This window comes from Camellia sinensis, chromosome 12, assembly GCF_055761805.1.
Source record: "Camellia sinensis isolate YWXY chromosome 12, ASM5576180v1, whole genome shotgun sequence".
NCBI classification, from domain to species: Eukaryota; Viridiplantae; Streptophyta; class Magnoliopsida; order Ericales; family Theaceae; genus Camellia; species Camellia sinensis.
The window spans coordinates 82728851-82749080 of record NC_138972.1 but is presented as its reverse complement, the minus strand read 5'-3'; the positions used below and the strand labels follow the sequence as shown (position 1 = coordinate 82749080).

Below are 20230 nucleotides of genomic sequence, written 5' to 3'. Positions count from 1 at the left end.
GTTTAGAACATTGTTTGGTCAACTGTCATTTTGTGTAGTCAATATTCTTTTGTTGATATATTTGTGGATGAATCATACACTTTGCATATGTAAAATGTGAATACTAACATTTGATATGTTTGTTAATGGGTCGTACACCTAATTAATATATAATGTGAATATTAACATCTATAGTCAACCACAGTAAACATAGGACATAATTTGAACATTCATATTTATTGAACATAAATTACGATGTGAACATTCACACAAACTTCAATATAAGAAAACAGATGTGAATGTTCACAGTTTATATTGTTTATCACACACAACACACCAACACCACATATACTATCAAAACACATAGGTCTGTGAGAAGTATACCATTGATTTATATATATGTTGTCAAGTGTTTTCAACTACAAGTTATCAAAATTACCAACAAAAAAAAAACTAGCAATGTATTTTGGTATAGCTAGTCTATGGTGGACAACCCCAACCATCGAACAACGGAGTTTGTCACAATAATCCAACTGAGGATCCCAGAACTTGGTGCTTGTCATCAGTTTTACTAAGCCAGTAATATTTGATTGATGATTGACATGTCGCATGTCGATATGGGTGTTACTCTCTAGAGGCATGCTCTCTTCTTTGACATGATATTTCTCCCTCTTCCTCTTTGTGCAAAATTTAGATGCAACATCTGTTACATAGGCATGCACAAATAGTGAGTGTTTATATGAACATTAAATTTGATTTCAATAGAATTGGTAGGGTAGGCATGCACATTAACATTAGCGCATCATTAGTCAGTATGGATATTCACATTCAATGATATTCATATAAGCAAAAGTAACAAAGTACTATTTAGGTGACAAACATAATAATGTGAACATTCACATCATTAGAGATGTGAATATTCACATTACTGTTAGGGTACAAATAGGAGTGAGACAACACCAATATATGTTGATTTTTCATATTGACACAAACAAAATTTCACAACATAAAGGAAACAACACATGTGAAATGGCTAGCTTTAGAATGTGAATGTTCACATTGATTATTACTCAATAACAGATAATCAACAAACAACACAAACATTGATTGTTACTCACATTACTGCTAGGGTACTGTAAGAGGGGCTAATTTGAGCCCACTAAATTATTTAGGACCAATAGCCCAAGATTAGTGGGCCCGAATTTATCGCAAGTCCAAGAATCGGTGGGCCCAGATTTATCGCCATCAAACGGATTGAATCGCTGTAAGCCTCGAAAGGGTTCGGGTCCACGAACCTAGAGACTTACTCAGGCCCGGAACTCGAAAGGGTATTAGGCAAGCCTAGAGATCCGAGGCACTCGGACTCGAAAGGGTTCGGATCCACGAACCTAGAGGTCCGAAATACTTGGCTTCGAACGGATTCAGACGCAATCTAGAAGTCGCTCCGTTAATGAGTCCCAGAACACTTGTGGGCTCGGAGCTTTCCGGGATCTACGCACCAGAACCATGGGCGTAATGGAGTTCGAACAAAGGGCCCGATCCCGAGGACGGTGAGTGGAGACAAATTCACTCTTCGGTTAAACTAGCCTATACCCGGGTCGAGGTGGCACGACCCCAGGGGGTCCATGAGACTCGGCAATATTTTGCGGCAGGACGTCCTCTGGGACTACCCCTGACCCTTTGGGATGATTGGGGATCATTGGTTAGGTGTGGCTAAGAAGAAGGGTTCGCCGAGGGATTGATCTCCTCCTCGGGGTTTTCTCATCCTCGGAGAAGTCACCTCCTCGGAGAAGTCACCTCCTCGGAAAGGTCACCTCCTCGGACAAGGTGGTTAGAGAGAATATCCCCCATGTGCCTTGCACATGGGCTCCATCCTATATCATGAGGTGCCTATAAATAGCACCCACCCATAGCTTTACAAGGGATGGATTTTGGAGATTTTTAACTCTTGGGAAAGAACTAATTTCCCTTCTCCATTATCAACCTTGAGAGTGAAAGTGGGAGATCAATGGAAGAGCCTTGCCATTATTCTATTCTCTAGCCATTTTGCCTTCTTCTTCACCCAATCTCTTATCTCCATCATCTCCTTTGTTGTTGTGTTCCTAAGTTGAGATTATTGAAGAATCTAAGCCTCTCATCATATTCTAGAGAATTCGAAGTTGTTCTTCAAGGATCTTCGAAGATCTTCGAATTTTCCAACTCCTTTCTTGAACCCTCTCCTACATTTTGGCGACTCTGCTGGGGAGGCGGATTGGTTAATGGTCTCAACGAGATCTGGAATCCACACAACTCCAACAAGGATGGCGGGAGAAGATGAAGTTCACCAACAAGGATCCTCTAATGGTGGTGATGACAGAACCATGGCTCCAGATCAACCACTTTTACTTGAAGCCATTCAAGGACTTCAAAATACTCAGCAAGAGATTCTTACCACTCTTCAGAATCTCACTCACACCATGTTGGTGATGAGTTCTAACTTTGCACCGGCGCCAAACGGAAATCAAACTGGTGGTGGAGTTATTCCCGCCGGAGCGCAAAATCAAATCCAAGGAGAAGTAGGCCCCAATCAGCCTATGGCTCATGGCAACACGGCCACAGTAACACATGCTCAAACCACAGTAGGCGGCAGCAGTTTGCCCATGCCCGGGCTCCATGGCGTGCCGAGCCAAGATCCAATGGTGACTAGGGGAGTTTCTGGTGTAATGAATGGCGCTCCGACGACTGTTGGTGTCCAGGAAAACATAAGGAGCATGATGGCGCAAAAGGGAGCTCTGCCCGTACCTAATCTTGTTACGCCATCAATAAATGTTACCCAAGCACCAAGCGGGCCTCCTTTGGTGCCGACAACAAATCTGCAAGCACAACCCGGTATAGCGGCGCCGTGCGGTGGACTCTATGGGCCTCAATTCAATATCCCATCACCAACTGGCTTGTCTATAGGCGCTGATGGCCAGTATCGTCAAATGTCCTCACCAATGATGAATTCGCAGCACCAGAATGGCCAAGATGCCCCTAGCTCAGTCTTCGGGTACATAAGCCAAGTCCCGGGAATACAACCATCAAACTCTCTCCCTCAACAGTTTCTCACTCTCGCCGATGTGCAGGCCATGTTCGATCTCGAACGGGGCAAGAGGACCTTACCCTCTTTGCCTGATCCAGACGTCAAGCCGCCTTACCCCATTGAGATGCTGAGCTATCCATACCCTGAGGGGTATACAGTGCCGAAGTTCATCAAGTTCGACGGCAAACAAGGAAATACCCGAGAACATGTTGTGCGATTCATCGAGACTCTAGGTATTCATGGTTCAAACCACGTCCTCCGACTGAGAGAATTCTCTAAGTCCCTCACCGACCGAGCATATAGTTGGTATGTTAATTTGGCCCCAAACTCTGTCCGAAGTTGGGAGGAAATGGTTAACAAATTCCACTCCAAGTTCTTTCAAGTGGCGGAGAAGGTGACCACACTTACATTGTGTAAAGAGAAGCAACAAGAAAGTGAAGACATCCTTGACTACGTCAAAAGGTTTCAGGACAAGGCCGTGGATTGTCATGAAGCAGTTGAGGAGAGTTATCTGGTTCAAATTTGTCTAGAAGGGGCATTGAGCAGGTACAAAATGTTTCTAGTTAACCACAAGCTACCCACCTTCTCGGCATTAATAGAAGCAGCTCGGAACATTAGCATTCCTCAGGCTCAGGAGTCCGGATTTAAAGCCAGTTACAAGACTAGTTTCAAGTCATCTCGTGGACCTATCGTTGCTGCTGCCTCTGCCCCGGATACCCGAAATTCACAAGGAGGAGGTCATAGAGGCCAGAAAAGAAAGCAATATAATGGTGAAAAGGGGAATGTTTCTTATCCATGTGGAATCGAGGAAGTGAAAGCTCTAGTTAAGAAATGGGTGGCTGACGGAGAGCTAAAATTGCCTTATGTTGAAGAAATGCCATCAAAAAAGGACCGTGAGAGCCCTGAATTTTGTGTCTACCATCGTACATTGAAACATCCGACAGAGAAGTGTTGGACTCTCAGGAAAATCTTCAGAGATAAAGTCGAGGCAGACGAATTGAGGTTCAAAAAGCGAGGGACACAAGACATCCGAGAACAACCATATCCTCAACACCGAGACAAGGGCAAGAATGTTGCTATGATAGCTTATGAAGGCCCAATGATCGAGGCTATCGCTAATCTCGATGACGATGACTGTTATCTGGACGACATCCTCGAGCCAGAGGGTGAGCAAGTTTACCATGGAAGTGCTCTCAATCCAGAGGGCAGAACATTTATGACTCATGGCAAAGATCCCTTTGATCCAGAAGGAGGAGAAGAATGCTATGGAAGAGGAGGACACCATGTTTATGTGGCATCTTATTTTGAGGAGACCGAGGAGATGGTTAACTACGAGCCTCCAAGAGTGGAAAAAGATCTGGATCACTATGCCAAAGCCCTGCAAGACTGTGTAAAGTTCAAGCAGTTCTTTGACCAGCTTGGACTTTCCAGGGAGGCAAGAACGGAAATCACCAAGTCTATCATTAATATAGCCGAGGCACACCATGAGGAATGCATGTCGACTGAGGGGTCTATCCCGAGGAAGGCAAAAGAGCAATCTAGTGCCATTACTTTCTCCGAGGCTGATCGGAAGTATCCTTTTTCTCACAATCGCCCGCTTTATGTGACTGTTTCTATTAACGGGGTTGAGTTCAAAAGGGCCTTTCTAGATAGTGGAGCCTCTATCAACATTATGACTCGCGCTACTCTAGAAAAAGCCGGAATCTCTGAAGAACGCATTGTGAAGCAGCCGATAGTCATCACTGGCTTCGGTGGAGAAAGGAAAGTTACTATCGGATGCGTAACAGTTGATTTAGCCGTTGGAGAGATTCGCTCGGCCACCAAGTTCCATATTATCGATTCTGAGGCAAATTATCACATCATTCTAGGGAGGACCTGGATGCATAGATATGGGGCTGTACCATCAAGTTATCATCAGTGTGTTAAGGCTAAATGGGGAAAGAAGACGGTGACAATTTAGGCTACAGAAAGGCCGTTCGAGATCCATGAAGCTCATTATTCTGATGCCATCTATTTCACCGAACTGGCTGTCGAAGAAGTTCCCACCACCTTTAAGCCTCGAGGGGTCAAAATTCCTCGTTGGGAGGATATCAAAGATGACAAGGAGCCGATGACAGAATCAAGTAAGCGAGCGATGTCTAGACCAGAAAGTCCGCCTATTCCTCGGAAGGTGATGAAAGTTCGAGAAGGAGGCAAGATGGTGTATTATTTATGAAGGTGCGGGGAGTCGGTTTCTTCAGTCACCGACTCCGAGTCAAAAGAAGAGCCTCCTGACAATGATATAGTAATAAAGCCTGAAGTGGCTCCAGAATGTATGCAAGATGGGCCGAAGCCTCAGCCCGAACAACTTATCGAAATAGATCTGAGTGATGGACAAGATGCACCGAGGCCGGTATTCGTAAGTTCGAGCCTTAGCCCAGAAAAGCGGGAACAGTTGTTAAAGTTGATAAGCCGATACTCAGATGTGTTTGCTTGGTCATATAAGGAAATGCCCGGACTAGATCCTGACCTAGTCTCCCACTATCTTGACGTGTTCCCAAACTCCAAGCCAATTAAGCAAGCTGCTCGAAAATATCATCCAGATCTCGAAGAGAAGATTAAGGAGGAGATTGAAAAACTTCAACAGGTTGGTTTCATCCGGCCAATACAGTACCCCACGTGGTTAGCAAACATCGTGCCAGTAAAGAAGAAGAATGGCCAAATCAGAGTATGTGTAGACTTTCGAGATTTGAACAAATCTTGCCCGAAGGATGAACTCCCTCTTCCTCACATCGACACCCTCGTGGATACTACCTCGGGACACCAGATGTTCTCATTCATGGATGGATTCAGTGGATACAATCAGATTAAGATGGCTGAAGAGGACGCAGAAAAGACCGCTTTTAGAACACCTCTAGGAAACTTCTTCTATACAGTCATGCCTTTCGGACTCAAGAATGCCGGTGCAACTTACCAAAGGGCTATGACTGCAATCTTTCATGACATGATCCATCATGAGATGGAAGATTATGTTGATGATCTAGTGGTGAAATCCAAGAAAGAAGAAGACCATCTCCGAGACCTTGAGAAGGTATTCAAGAGGTGCCAGAAATTCAAAATGAGGATGAATCCTCTCAAATGTGCTTTCGGGGTGACGGCCGGGAAGTTCCTCGGGTTTCTTGTACATAGGCATGGTATCGAGGCAGATGAAGACAAGGTCAAATCTATCAGGGCAATGCCTCCCCCGCATTCTCAGAAGGAGTTAAAGAAGTTCCTCGGGAAGGTGTCTTATATTCGGAGGTTTATCCCAGCATTGGCAGAGATCTCTGCGCCTTTCGGCTCTTTGTTAAAAGGAGATGCCAAGTTCGAGTGGAACCAAGAGCACCAAAAGGCCTTTGAGAGAATCAAGGCGGTCTTGACCTCGCCTCAGACCATGATAGCCCCGCAGCCCGGGGTGCCTCTAAGGTTGTACCTAACTTCAACCCCCAAGTCCATAGGGGCATTATTGGTCCAAGATGTAGATGGAGTAGAACGCCCGGTGTATTACATCAGTCGGAAGATTCGAGGAGCAGAAGTCCGATATACTCCAGTAGAGAGACATTGTTTAGCTTTGGTATTCACTGCCCAAAAGCTCAGACATTACTTCCTAGCACATCAGATTCAGATTGTTACTAGAAGTGATCCAATCCGATACCTCCTCAGCAAGCCTGCTCTAACCGGGAAGGTGGCAAGATGGTTGTTAGCATTGGGTGAATTCGAGATCACATGTGTAGCCCCCAAGGCGATCAAAAGCCAAGCCTTAGCTGATCTCCTTGCCCAATTTCCAAGTGGTGACTATGAACCAGTGAATGAAGAATTAAGAGGAGAGGTGCACGCAGCTATGGCTTCCGAGGAAAGCTTCTGGACATTGAGCTTTGATGGAGCAGCAGCCGGAGGGAAGGGAGGAACCGGGATAGTCCTTACAAGCAAAAGTGGGGAAAAGTTATATTTGTCTTATAAACTGGATTTCCATTGTTCGAATAACGAAGCCGAGTATGAGGCTCTTATTTTAGGCTTGATAGCAGCTGAGAAGCACAGTATCAAGAAGATTCGGATCCGGGGGGACTCAAAGCTGATAGTGAAGCAAGTTTCAGGACAGTTCGTCTTAAAGGAGCCTGCCTTGGCCACATATCGAACAACAGTCCAAAGCCTTCTTGACAAATTTCAGAAGGTCGAAATAGAGCATGTGCCTCGCTCCGACAACAAGTTTTCAGATGCCCTCGCAACATTAGGGGCAAGAGTTGACATTCTAGAGGAAGAGGCAACAATTGTTATCAAGAAGAGAACAGAACCTTCAATAATACCCGAAGACAAAGGCCTTCCGGAGGACTGGAGAGGAGAAGTCCTCGAACAACTCAGAAGCAAAGTTGGAAAACTGACTATGGCCAAGCTTGCCCAATTCACAATTATTCAAGGTGAACTTTACTTCCGAGGAGGTACCGGATTCCTAGCCCGGTGTATTGGCCAACAAGAAGCAAGCTTCCGACTACAACAGATCCATGAAAAGTCTTGCGAGGATGGGGATATCAGTTTGTATAGAAGAATCCAAAGACAAGGTTATTATTGGCCCGAGATGGAGAAGGACTCGAATCAATTACAGAAGGAATGCCCCAAGTGTCAGTCATACATCCGGGAGGATGAGAGTTGCTTTGAAATTGATACCCCTGACTGGAGGCAAGTCTACATTGACTATCTCAAAGAGGGAACACTACCTGAGAGCCCGAGGGACATTGCACACCTCAAGAGGAGAGCGAGGCGGTACTTTCTTGATCAGGACAAGCTGTATAGAAGAAGTATTGAGGGCACTCCCCTGAGATGTCTCTCCAAGGAAGAGTCAGATCTAGTCCTCGGAAGAGCCCACGAGATTGAACATCAAGGAGGGGCTCGGCTGTTCGAGCAACTTATACACCTTGGGTATTACTGGCCGACCATGGAGTCAGATGCATCCCATCACGTGAAGAGGTGCCAGACTTGTCAGAAACACGGAAATTTGATCCATGCTCCAGCTGTAGACCTGCATAGTATCCGAACGCCATGGCCGTTCCATACCTGGGCTTTTGATCTGATAGGGCCCATCTCCACATCTTCTAAGGGGTACAAGTGGATTCTCGCAGCCACAGAATTGAGTACAAAGTGGGTCGAAGCAATTCCTCTGAAGAACGCTACGGGGCCTGCAGTTGCGAACTTCATCAAGGAGAATATCATTTGCCGATTTGGAGTACCAAACACCATCCTCTCGGATAACGGCACTCCCTTCATAAACAAATATGTGAAGAGCCTCCTAGAGACTTACCAAGTGAAGCATCACAAATCCACACCCTACTATCCAAAAGGGAACGGGCAGGCGGAAGCCACAAACAAGACACTGATAAGGATTCTGAGCAAGATGATGTATGAGTTTGGGGGGACTTGGTCCGAACAGTTGATAGTAGCCCTATGGGCGTATCGCACTTCGAAGAGAAAGCCAACTCAAGCAACTCCTTACTCCCTTGTGTATGGGTCCGAGGCAGTGTTACCTATAGAGTTGGAAACGCCATCTGCTCGAATGGCTCTCGCCTCGGGGATGGTATTGGAGCCTCGAACCACCAGATTGGAAGCATTAGAGGAAAAGCATGACAGAGCTGCAAAAGTCATGGAAAGGTATCATGAGTCCATCGCCCGAGCCTATAACCAGACTGTGGTACCAAGGAAGTTTGAAGAAGGTGATCTAGTATGGAAGATTGTAGACCCAATCATGCGAGGACAGCCTTTACCCAAGTTTTCTCCAAAATGGGAAGGGCCCTACAAGGTGGTTCAGGCAAGCTCAAGCGGGTACTACAAACTTGTAAGGGTTGAAGACGGCTTCCGAACTGGCCCGCTCAATGCAAAGTTTATCAAGCATTACTACCCATAGTTGGACTCATCTATGTTGAAATTCATTTTCACTTTCTTACTTTGTCTAAAGGTTGTATTTCCCTTGCGTTATGAAGAAGCTGGTTTTCTCTATGGTGTATGTTTTATCCCATCACTTACAGTGAATCTATTATGCTTTTGTCAAGAAAGTTGAAGAACTAATGAGAATATTTCAGCTTTTATAAACATGTGCATATGATTGTTCTATCATTCGAAATAAATATTTTATCAAGTAGAATGAGAAAACAATGCGAAAATATCCAAACAACAAAAATTTTGTCATTTCATTGCATTGTCCTAGATAAAACATTTTTATCGAAAGGGGCAAGAAAGTAATGATATATATATATAAAAAAAAAAAAAAAACTCAATCTTTCCTAAAGACACCCTCGAAGAAGCTGCCCGTCACATCTACATCTGGAGGACAAACAGTAGAGTGTGCCTCTAAAGTCTCCAAGGCCCGAGCATAACCCGACTCAAGTTCACGAAGAGTTGCCTTTGTCTCATCTATAGAGGTGCGATAAGAGGCAAGCACAGACATAAGTTCCAGCCGATGACTGGCGTTCGAAGCTATATCCAGGCGCTTCCAAAGCCATGATAAGTCCACTTGGTGACGCTCCATGTCAGAGATCCCCAGATACGCCGTCTCGACTACTTTTCCATTAAGGTCACACAACCGTTGCGTGTCCAAGCTATATAAGATAGTGGCAAAAGACTCGAGAAGAGCAGTCTGAATGAGTGGACACTGGCAAGCAAATGAAGCAAAGGTCTCCGGGTAACTTGAATGCACAAGCTGTAGAACTGAAGCAAACTCAGGAGCTACCCAATAATGGAGAAATGATACTTTGCCAGAAGTCGAAGGAGGAATTGGGGCCGGAAAACTGCTAGTCTCAGGAATCTCCCCAATGTCTATCGGGTTAGATGAACCACCCAGAGGGGTAACTCCCGGCAGAGGTCCCGAGCCTGAGAATGCCGAACGATAAGGGGAAAGACCAAAAGCATCACTATCAATGTGGAAATCACTGAGATTCAAATCCAAAATATTCGAAGGCACTGGCGATGAAGAACCTCTGGCAGTCGTCTCAAAGGCAGGTGTTCCCTCTTGAGAAGGAGAATCGTGAGGAGTTACAAAGAGAGTCGGAGTAGAGTCCGGGGCAGGTGAAGACGGGACCACGGTAGCAGCTAACACTGGAGCAGAGTCTGAGGCAGGTGAAGGCAGGACCCCGGTAGCAGCTAACACTGAAGAAAAGATAAGGAAGCCTTATTAGAGGTAGGGAACAGGAAAGCCATTTGAGTAAAGATTTCTCACAGATAGAAGTAAATGACAAACTTCAGAAAGAAAGATTACCAGAGGGAGAATCAATATGCAAAGCCGGAGCAACTGAAGGACTCCTAGCATCAGCAAGGTCACTTGGCCGTATAGAGAGCACTTGATCGATCTCAATGTCTGACGAAGCCTGAACAGTAGCAGTCATCCCTGAAGAAGGAAGGAGGGCCGGAGGATGAGAATCACCATAAGTGCCAGAGCGAGTCTTAGAGATTTCTAGCAAATCCACCTCCACACCATTCCCAGAGGCGCACCTCGTCTCTACATTGCTTCTAGAAGCATCAATTTCTGTGGCATCAGTCCCTCCAGTAATCTCAACATCAGAACGGTGAGCCCCAATAACCTCGTCACCAAGATAGCGCTCCTCCTCAGCTACGGTAGGGCAGTGACGACGCATGCGTGGAATAAGGTCACAAAAATGGTCGGAGGACTCAGCCTCATCATCGTCATCATCTATAACTGCTATACGAGAGGTGCGCATCTTCACAAGTCTTGCAGACAAAGGGAGGGTGTCGTCCAAGTCTGAGTCCGGCCTGGGGGAGGTAACATGGCCAGGAGCCACGGTACTGAGAATGTCAACAACCGCAGGATCCTACACAACATGGACAAATAAAAGTTTTCATTTTAGAAGGTATAGTCGCAAAAACGAAAGTAGCTTCAAATCAAAAATTTCGGGTACCTCATGAAGCCTTTTGGAAAGGCGAGGAGCGGAAGGACTGGCATCAGAAGTCCTCTTGTGAGTCATCTTCTTAAGGCGGGTCGTCCGAGGACCAGAGGCCTTATTCAAAGGGACTGGCTCCGGAGAAGTAATTGCCAAGCTAGAAGCAGATGCCCGAGCAGAAGGGTCAGTTGGAGCAGATGAGGTGAAGAAACTCTCGTACATGTGGTCAGATTTTCGGCTCTCGGTTAGCCGAAGAGAAGAATCCTTCTTATAAATCGGCGGAGGCAAACATACGGTCGGTCTGCTCTGGACAAATGCAATAAACGCATCGATATTCTTCTACCAATACCGCCTGAAAGAGGAGGTGAAACCCCCTATTCGACTCAAGCCTGGCATTGTCAAAGAGCCGGATATGGGAAACACGGTGTGTACAAGCCCGGGACTGAAGCGCCCGTAGCTCGCTGAAAATGATAATAAAGGAGGTGCTGGCCCCAGGGCACATTGATCAAACCCGAATTGATATGCTACGTGGTCAGGCCTATAAACGGCACTATCAACGCCTTCCTCATGCCATACCGGTAATGAACTCGGATGGATCATAATCAGCATATCAACAAAGGGTGCAGGGATGTTCTTCGGCAAAGGAAAGGACACCGAGCGGGAGGAACCATGATAGATAAGTGGTGTGGCCACACCCACAGGCGGGCATACATACGGTCGTGCCACAAAGCGTCGGGGATCATCCACTAGAGTATTCAAGGATAAGGTGGAAATGGTACGTGACCAACGTGTAATCAACGGCTGGCAAGACTTCGCTTTCCCAAATGTCCGAGACCCATCAGTATCGAGCACGGGGATGCCATCTTTATCCACTATCTCCCGAAGAACCTCCGCCTCGAATATAGTTGGGGCAGGGGCAAATTTTGGGAACCTCTCGAAGAAGAAACAAAGCAGGAACTGGCTGTGAATAAAGGAGACAGGCTCATATCGACCCACGGAGCGAACCATATCTCGATGTAGTAGATCCAGCCGATAATAGAGATTCCCAAGAAATAGGGGAGCCAAAGGGATCCGATCTCCTCTGAAGAGCCTGACTGCCAAGGGAAAGACGAAAGGATTGAGGGAATCCGGAGGCGTGCTCGGAAGAATGAAGAATGAAAGGAAGCAAGCCAGAAATCCCAAGAAATAGAGCCTGGAGTCGTACATCGGACCGACCTCATACTCCCGAGAGTTAGGGTCAGCATCTCTGGCCAAGGGCTGAAGATCTTTGAAGAAGTGGTGGATCCATGCAGTATAGGAGGCACAGTCCGTCCTTACTCGACTAGTCCTCCTCGCTGAACCATCAAAAACGAAACTCCACCGACCACAAGTTTGAAGATTTAGCTTCAGAGATTGGATCAAAGAATCATCTTCGGGGGGTGTCTGCTCAGGGTCGAAGGCATCAGGGCCGGTCACTTCCAGACGCAGCAACATGAACATATCCTCAAGGGTGGGCCCCATCTCGTGCTGGCCAAGTATAAAGGTGTGTGTCTCGGTGCTCCACCGAAGAGCCATGGTTTCCAGGCTAGCATTGTTGCGACGGATGGATAGGGATCGAGATATTTTCACTGGGATCAATAGGCGGGCCTCTTGAAGCCGCTGACAGAAGCTCTTGTCCGAGAGAACATCATCGACCCACTCCTGCCAACCAAAAGGAGGGTTTGAGAAGGCCTTGAACTGAGGATAACAGTATGGAAAGTCCCCCCGCTCAATCCGAAAGCGTAGCACCGAGGAAGGAGAAATGAGGGCCTCGTGTCCAGAGTCAATGTCCTCAGTGAGACATAATAGAGCCCCCTTCGGAGATAGAAGAGAAGTAGTGGAGGTAGCCGCCCGCCAGAAGGGGTCCTTCCGACCAAAATAAGGAGATTTCCTCCACTCAGATGCCGGAGGTACATCCCTCTCTTTCATGAGAGCCGGTTCTGATGACCCCGGAGCTACGGGTTTCTTTTGAGAAGACATATGGCTGAAATAACAGGTATAAATAGTAAGGAGTTGACCGTATTAAAATTCAGAATATTGGAATTAAAGCAACACATTCGAATGAAATTTCGGCATCAACTATTCGTTTCTCTGAGAGTCCATGAATTCAACAAATTCTACGAGGAATTTTTTTTTTACACCAAGAGTCCAGGTTCAACCCCGGAAGTCATCAACAATTCTTTTTCTCGGGTGTTCCTCAAGCTCAACAAATTTTAATACCAATGGGTGCATCATCAACATATAGATTTTCGTCTTCTATCATCAATAAGAGGTGCAATGTCATAGGTCGCTTCATGATGAAGTTCAATTGGGTCAATTTCTTAAAGTCACTATGTTCTATATTAAAGGTCCAATTTATACGGGGCTCAAAATTTGGACAGAGTGAAGTTCAATAGTAAATTTCAGGCCCGAGATCCGAAGTATATTACATTGCTTATCAGTAGCAAGATTCAATGGATCATTATGCAAATTACAAGAATGTCCTTTCCAAAGTCCATATTCATAAGTCCAGGGTTTTCTCTCTCCATGTCAAAAATGGAGCTCAAATACTAGTCAACAAGTTATATTCGGCCTTTCCTCGGTGATAAAGTTCAACAAATTATGTTCAAGCCAAGCACCTCAATAAGGTTTCAAGTGCTAGTGCATGTTTCCATATGGCCAAAATCACGGTGTTTGAGCTAAAAAAAAAAATATCATTGGGATTGCCACAAAAATTGAGTCCATATTCAGATTCAGTTTTTTATTTATTTATTTTATTTTTATTTTCATCAGATTGCTTGAGCCCTCTACATTGCCACAAAAATATATTTATATATATTTAAATATACTTATATTCGGAAGAGGGGGTTGAATGTCATACTTACAAATTTGGGCAGTTAGAGAGGTGAAGTCCGAAGCCGATACTGGAAATTTAAGCTGAAATCAGAGAGGCTTTACAGACTGTAATCAACAAGACTGGGCTAGGCTTGGGCAGGACCACACACGTTGCGTTGAGAGGGCGAACGTGCGTGGTCAACGTCGGATAAGCTGAAGCCGGAAGCAGCGATGTGGAGCTAGGTTGGGCAAGACCACACACGTTGCGTTGAGAGGGCGAACGTGCGTGGTCGACGTCGGATAAGCTGAAGCCGGAAGCAGCAATTGATTGTGCACAAGCCAAGGCTAATGTGGGTAATCCGAGCTCTAAACAAAAAATATATATATATGATAATCAATATATATATATATATATATATTTGCCCAAAGTTTGTCAAGCAGCAAAGTAAAAAAAAAAAAAAACGAAGCACCAGCAGATTCGAAGAAAAAAATAAATAAATAAAATAAAATAAAATAAAATAACATATATATATAATAAAATAAAATATTATATATATATACATCATAAGCCATCTATATATATATATATATTCGAAATGGGCTGGACAGTGACGAACTGGGCTGGTGATGATTATTGATCTCAAATTAGCCTCCGCCAGAACCATACTTCTTTCCAAACACAATCAGCTGGAGCTTGTCGTAACCCGCAAGCACACCCGCACCAGCAATCGCACGGAGAATGTTAGCACCGGCACCCTTGAACAGAGATTTGGCACCCTCATTCTTAAGGATTTGAGAGAAAGCATCGATCAAACTCTTGTACTTCACAGCTTCACCAGATGTCATCATCATTCTTCTGCGGACTGTGTCAATTGGGTAGGAGGCCAGACCAGCACCATTTGTAATGACCCATCCAAGAGCAAAGCTAGCAAAGAAACTATCCTGAAATCATCAAAACACAAATGTCAGTGAACCAATAGCAGAAATGCCCATGTAATGTATAGAACAAAATTTCCACGTCACTCAAACAAACACAACTTCAGGATTAAGGGATTTTTTTTTTCCTCATCACTGATGAAATAGTAGAAAACTCAACAGCTGGACAGTGACGAACTGGGCTGGTGATAGCGCCAGCTGGTGGCGCTTTGGGTCGCAGCACCAGTGGTGTCCGGAGTCACGGCGTGAGCAGTGGGCGATACCGCATGGGTCAGACGCGAAGCGTGCAGGCCGCGCGAGTTAGGGTGGTCGCGCAGGGGACAGTGCCTTGAGTGACTCTTTCGCAGGCCGACGGCGGTGCCTGGGCTAGGACGACGGGCGACGTGCAAGCAGTGGTGGTCTTCGGTGGCTGTGGGAGCAAAAACCGAGATCCAGTATGCCCGAATCTCTGAGAACGCTAAGCTGAAGTGAAGCAGCAATGGTGAGTAGCAACTTAGATCACACGTCTGCGGCGATCGCGACGCGGGGACTGGTCGGTGGCTGGGTCATGACGCTGGGATAGGTCGGTGACTGGGTCGCGACGTCTGCGGCAGCCGGAGCTGGGACAGGTCAGTGGTGTTGGTCGGGGCTGTGATGGCAGTCAGTGTGCACACTTTTAGCCTTTGGTTTGTTGAAGAAACAAGGCTACCTGGTGTGGTTTCTCGGTATAGAAAAAAAAAATAAAAAGAAAAAAAAAAGAAAGAAGAAGGAAGATGGCCTCTCAATCCAGAGAGAGAGTAGGTGCGGCGGCTGTGCAAAAATTTGGTGAGGCTTAGGGTTTTGGCCCCTTTCTTTAAATAGAAAAGAGGGAGCATTTTTTTTTTTAATATTCCCTCAGGATATTCTAAACATGTATGTATATGTAATTGGTCTGCTGTGTGCCAAATAGCAAAACGCGAGCCTTGTGTGCTATTTGTTTAAAAAAAAAAAATGGATGCTTTGTTATTATTTGCTTGGATTAAAAAAAAAAAAAAAAAACATTTTTGCTTTTCAATTTTTTCTGTAAATTGAAGTGCGTCATCAACTTTATCCATAGGCTCTGTCGTGACAAAACATTTTTTTTTTTTTTGGGAACGTGATGCGAAACAGGGTCGAAGAAATGACAGTATGCATGTCTGAGAAATTTAAAATTTCTCATACACGCAAGGGGCAAATGTAAGAGGGGCTAATTTGAGCCCACTAAATTATTTAGGACCAATAGCCCAAGATTAGTGGGCCCGAATTTATCGCAAGTCCAAGAATCGGTGGGCCCAGATTTATCGCCATCAAACGGATTGAATCGCTGTAAGCCTCGAAAGGGTTCGGGTCCACGAACCTAGAGACTTACTCAGGCCCGGAACTCGAAAGGGTATTAGGCAAGCCTAGAGATCCGAGGCACTCGGACTCGAAAGGGTTCCGATCCACGAACCTAGAGGTCCGAAATACTTGGCTTCGAACGGATTCAGACGCAATCTAGAAGTCGCTCCGTTAATGAGTCCCAGAACACTTGTGGGCTCGGAGCTTTCCGGGATCTACGCACCAGAACCATGGGCGTAATGGAGTTCGAACAAAGGACCCGATCCCGAGGACGGTGAGTGGAGACAAATTCACTCTTCGGTTAAACTAGCCTATACCCGGGTCGAGGTGGCACGACCCCAGGGGGTCCATGAGACTCGGCAATATTTTGCGGCAGGACGTCCTCTGGGACTACCCCTGACCCTTTGGGATGATTGGGGATCATTGGTTAGGTGTGGCTAAGAAGAAGGGTTCGCCGAGGGATTGATCTCCTCTTCGGGGTTTTCTCATCCTCGGAGAAGTCACCTCCTCGGAGAAGTCACCTCCTCGGAGAGGTCACCTCCTCGGACAAGGTGGTTAGAGAGAATATCCCCCATGTGCCTTGCACATGGGCTCCATCCTATATCATGAGGTGCCTATAAATAGCACCCACCCATAGCTTTACAAGGGATGGATTTTGGAGATTTTTAACTCTTGGGAAAGAACTAATTTCCCTTCTCCATTATCAACCTTGAGAGTGAAAGTGGGAGATCAATGGGAGAGCCTTGCCATTATTCTATTCTCTAGCCATTTTGCCTTCTTCTTCACCCAATCTCTTATCTCCATCATCTCCTTTGTTGTTGTGTTCCTAAGTTGAGATTATTGAAGAATCTAAGCCTCTCATCATATTCTAGAGAATTCGAAGTTGTTCTTCAAGGATCTTCGAAGATCTTCGAATTTTCCAACTCCTTTCTTGAACCCTCTCCTACAGGTATAAATAGGAGTGAGACAGCACCAATATATGTTGATTTTTCATATTGACACAAACAAAATTTCACAACATAAAGGAAACAACACATGTGAAATGGCTAGCCTTAGAATATGAATGTTCACATTGATTGTTACACAAACATTTGAGACTACGAAACTAAGAATAAAGCAGATAATCAACAAACACCATAATGTAAATTTATAAAATGGCTAGCCTCAGAATGTGAATGTTCACACTGATTGTTACTCAATAACAAGAGAAACAATAAGATGTTATTATTTACAGCATGCCTACAAGAATTCACATTGAACTAAGACAACGTTGACAACCATCCAAAATTAAGGTTGTAATTATTTGATCACCATGAATTACCAACAACACCAACAAGTCCGACATTGACATAAGGAGGGAGATACAATATACATCATAATGTAAATTTATAAAATGGCTACCCTCAGAATGTGAATGTTCACATTGGTTGTTACTCAATAATAAGAAAAATAATAAGATGTTATTATTTACAACATACCTATAAGAATTCACATTGAACTAAAATAGGGTTGGCAACCAAAAAAATTGGGCATCAACTCCAACAAAAACAACAATTACAGAAAAATTGAAAAAATAATAACAATAATATGAACAACACATGCGAAAGTTCACATTGAACCAAATAATCACTCGATGATTATACAAACAAAAGAAGAAAAAATATGGTGGCTCACTCTGTTTTCTTGGAAAGAGATAAAGTCAAAATGGGTGATTCACATCAACATCAACAAAAACAACAATCACAGAAAAATTGAAAAAACAACAACAATAATATGAACAATACATGTGAAGGTTCACATTGAATCAAATAATCATTCAATGATTATGCAAACAAAAGAAGAAAAAATATGGTGACTTACTCTGTTTTCTGAAAAGAAATAAATGGTCAAAATGGATGATTCACATCAACACCAACAAAAACAACAATCATAGAAAAATTGAAAAAACAACAATAATAATATGAACAATACATGTGAAAGTTCACATTGAACCAAATAATCATTCGATGATTATACAAATAAAAGAGGAAAAAAATATGGGCGTTCACTCTGTTTTCTAGAAAGAGAAAATGGTCAAAAATGGGTGATTCACATCAACACCAACAAAATCAACAATTACAGAAAAATTTGAAAAACAACAACAATAATATAAACAACACATGTGAAAGTTTATATTAAATCAAATATTCATTCGATGATTATACAAACAAAAGAGGAAAAAAATATGGGCGCTTACATTTGGTCCACATCTAGTCGGTCGATGTAAACTTTTACAGAGTTGATTTTTCACTTCGGAGTAGGGTTTCAATCGCCGACAACGACGTGACAATGGTGGGATGCAGAGATGATGAGAATCGCGATGGAGGATTCAAACGATGAGACGATGAGAATTGGTATGGAAATGAAAATTTTCTGAAAGCCATGCCATATATTTTGCGATTTGCTCATATGTTTTTGTGCTGTGACGTTTTGAATGTAATTAAATGCTCAAAAATGTGTAGGGGTGTTTTGGACAAATTGCTAGGTATGAGACTTATTGGAATAGTCAAAAACGTTTTGGGCTAGATAGAACAAAATACTTAGAAAGATGATTTATCAAAAAAGCTCCTAAAAAAAAAAAGTATCATATTACAAATTAAAAAAAAAGGACTTTTAAAACAATAATTTACATTTTTTACCAATATATTTTATTAATTATATATTTATAATTAAAACAAATCAATCATTAGATCTATTAATGTCATATGTACTGATAAAAATAGACTTTCACTATTTTTTATTTTTATATTTTTTTTGCATGTGCGATAATAATCTTCATGAAATAGTATTGTCACATTTGTTAAAAAGATAAAGACAATACAGCAAAACCTTATCCAAGCTGCGCTTGGTGGCTCTGACCTGTCTTGGACAGCACCATGTGCGGCTGTCCATTCCATAAGCACTGACGCATTTATAGGCATCGTTTGGATATGTAGTTTTTTAGTTTTTTAGTTAAAAATATTAAAATATTAAAAAATAACTCATATATATTAGTCATTTATATTTTTTTATACGATTAAAAAAATATTATTTTTAAGCATATTAATTTTATTTTATTTTTTTGCTGAAAAAGCTTTTAAAAAATCAATTTCTAAATGAAATCTTAATTTTTATTGATTTATCTTTTCTTTTTCTTTTTTTCAATCATAATAAATAAATGCGTTAGTGGGGTTAGATATTTGTAGCAAGAAGGAAACAAAAGCCTGGTTTCAGAATATGCTTTTTTAGTAACTTTTTGATTAAAATATAATATAAAAAAAAATAGTATGTTTGGGATAATTTTTTGACTTTTTACAAAAAATTATGCAAAAAAGTAGATAGAAAATAAAATCTTTCACTTTTTAGTATGAGTCATTGACTTTTTAATTTTTTTAATAATTTTTTGACTTTTTAACTAAAATATACACTTACCAAACGAGGCCTTATCACTTTTTAAAGACAACTTAACAAATGTCACGACATAAAAAAAATTTGAAACATTGCTCTGAGTCCACCAATTAACTTTTGCATACTCCCAACCGATATGTGGTCGACAACTTGCAATATGCTGCCTTGTAACCATATTAATCATTCATTATTTAATCGTCATATTTGTATTGTTTGAATAAATTATCAATTTCTTGGTCATGTATTATTTGTCACATTTTGAATATCTTTGGATTATGAGGGATAATCTATGTCATATTTATTTGGAATTACTAGCCATTAACTATAAAGGTAATGACATAGTTTGAGAATATTTTATCTTTTTTAATTCGTTATTTTGTATTCAACTTCTTGTGAAACTCAATAATTTCTCAGATAAGTACTAAAAAAAAACTATCGATGTAGAAGTACACTTTTACATCCAAACATAAAATTCGAAATGGATTAGATCATAGCCCTAATTTTCCAAAGAAACAAAATCAATATGAATGCTTAGAAAGCAATGTCTAGGTACAAAACTTCCACACACAAAAAGGGTACTATCGTATGTTTAGTGATAGCCACAAGCTCTGAGTCAACAATAGACACCATCTCCCTATTCATGGCTTGACAGTGCATATTTGTCATAATAATTACAGGTAAAAAAAGGCTGTGTGGTTTGAATGTTCTTCGACCCATGCACTTCACATGCATGCATGCACGTCTCTTTAAGTAAAATTCACTT

At 42.9% G+C, this 20230-nt stretch overlaps 1 long non-coding RNA gene across 1 annotated transcript; it reads right to left on the bottom strand.

Moving 5' to 3' along the window:
- Nucleotides 1–349: 349 nt before the first annotated feature.
- Nucleotides 350–18492, bottom strand: LOC114288572 (uncharacterized). The gene is made up of 2 exons (XR_014346697.1): nt 18278–18492; nt 350–682 (listed from the first exon to the last, which is right to left on the bottom strand). It is a non-coding gene; the product is annotated as an uncharacterized LOC114288572 (long non-coding RNA).
- Between the last annotated feature and the right edge of the window lie 1738 nt (nt 18493–20230).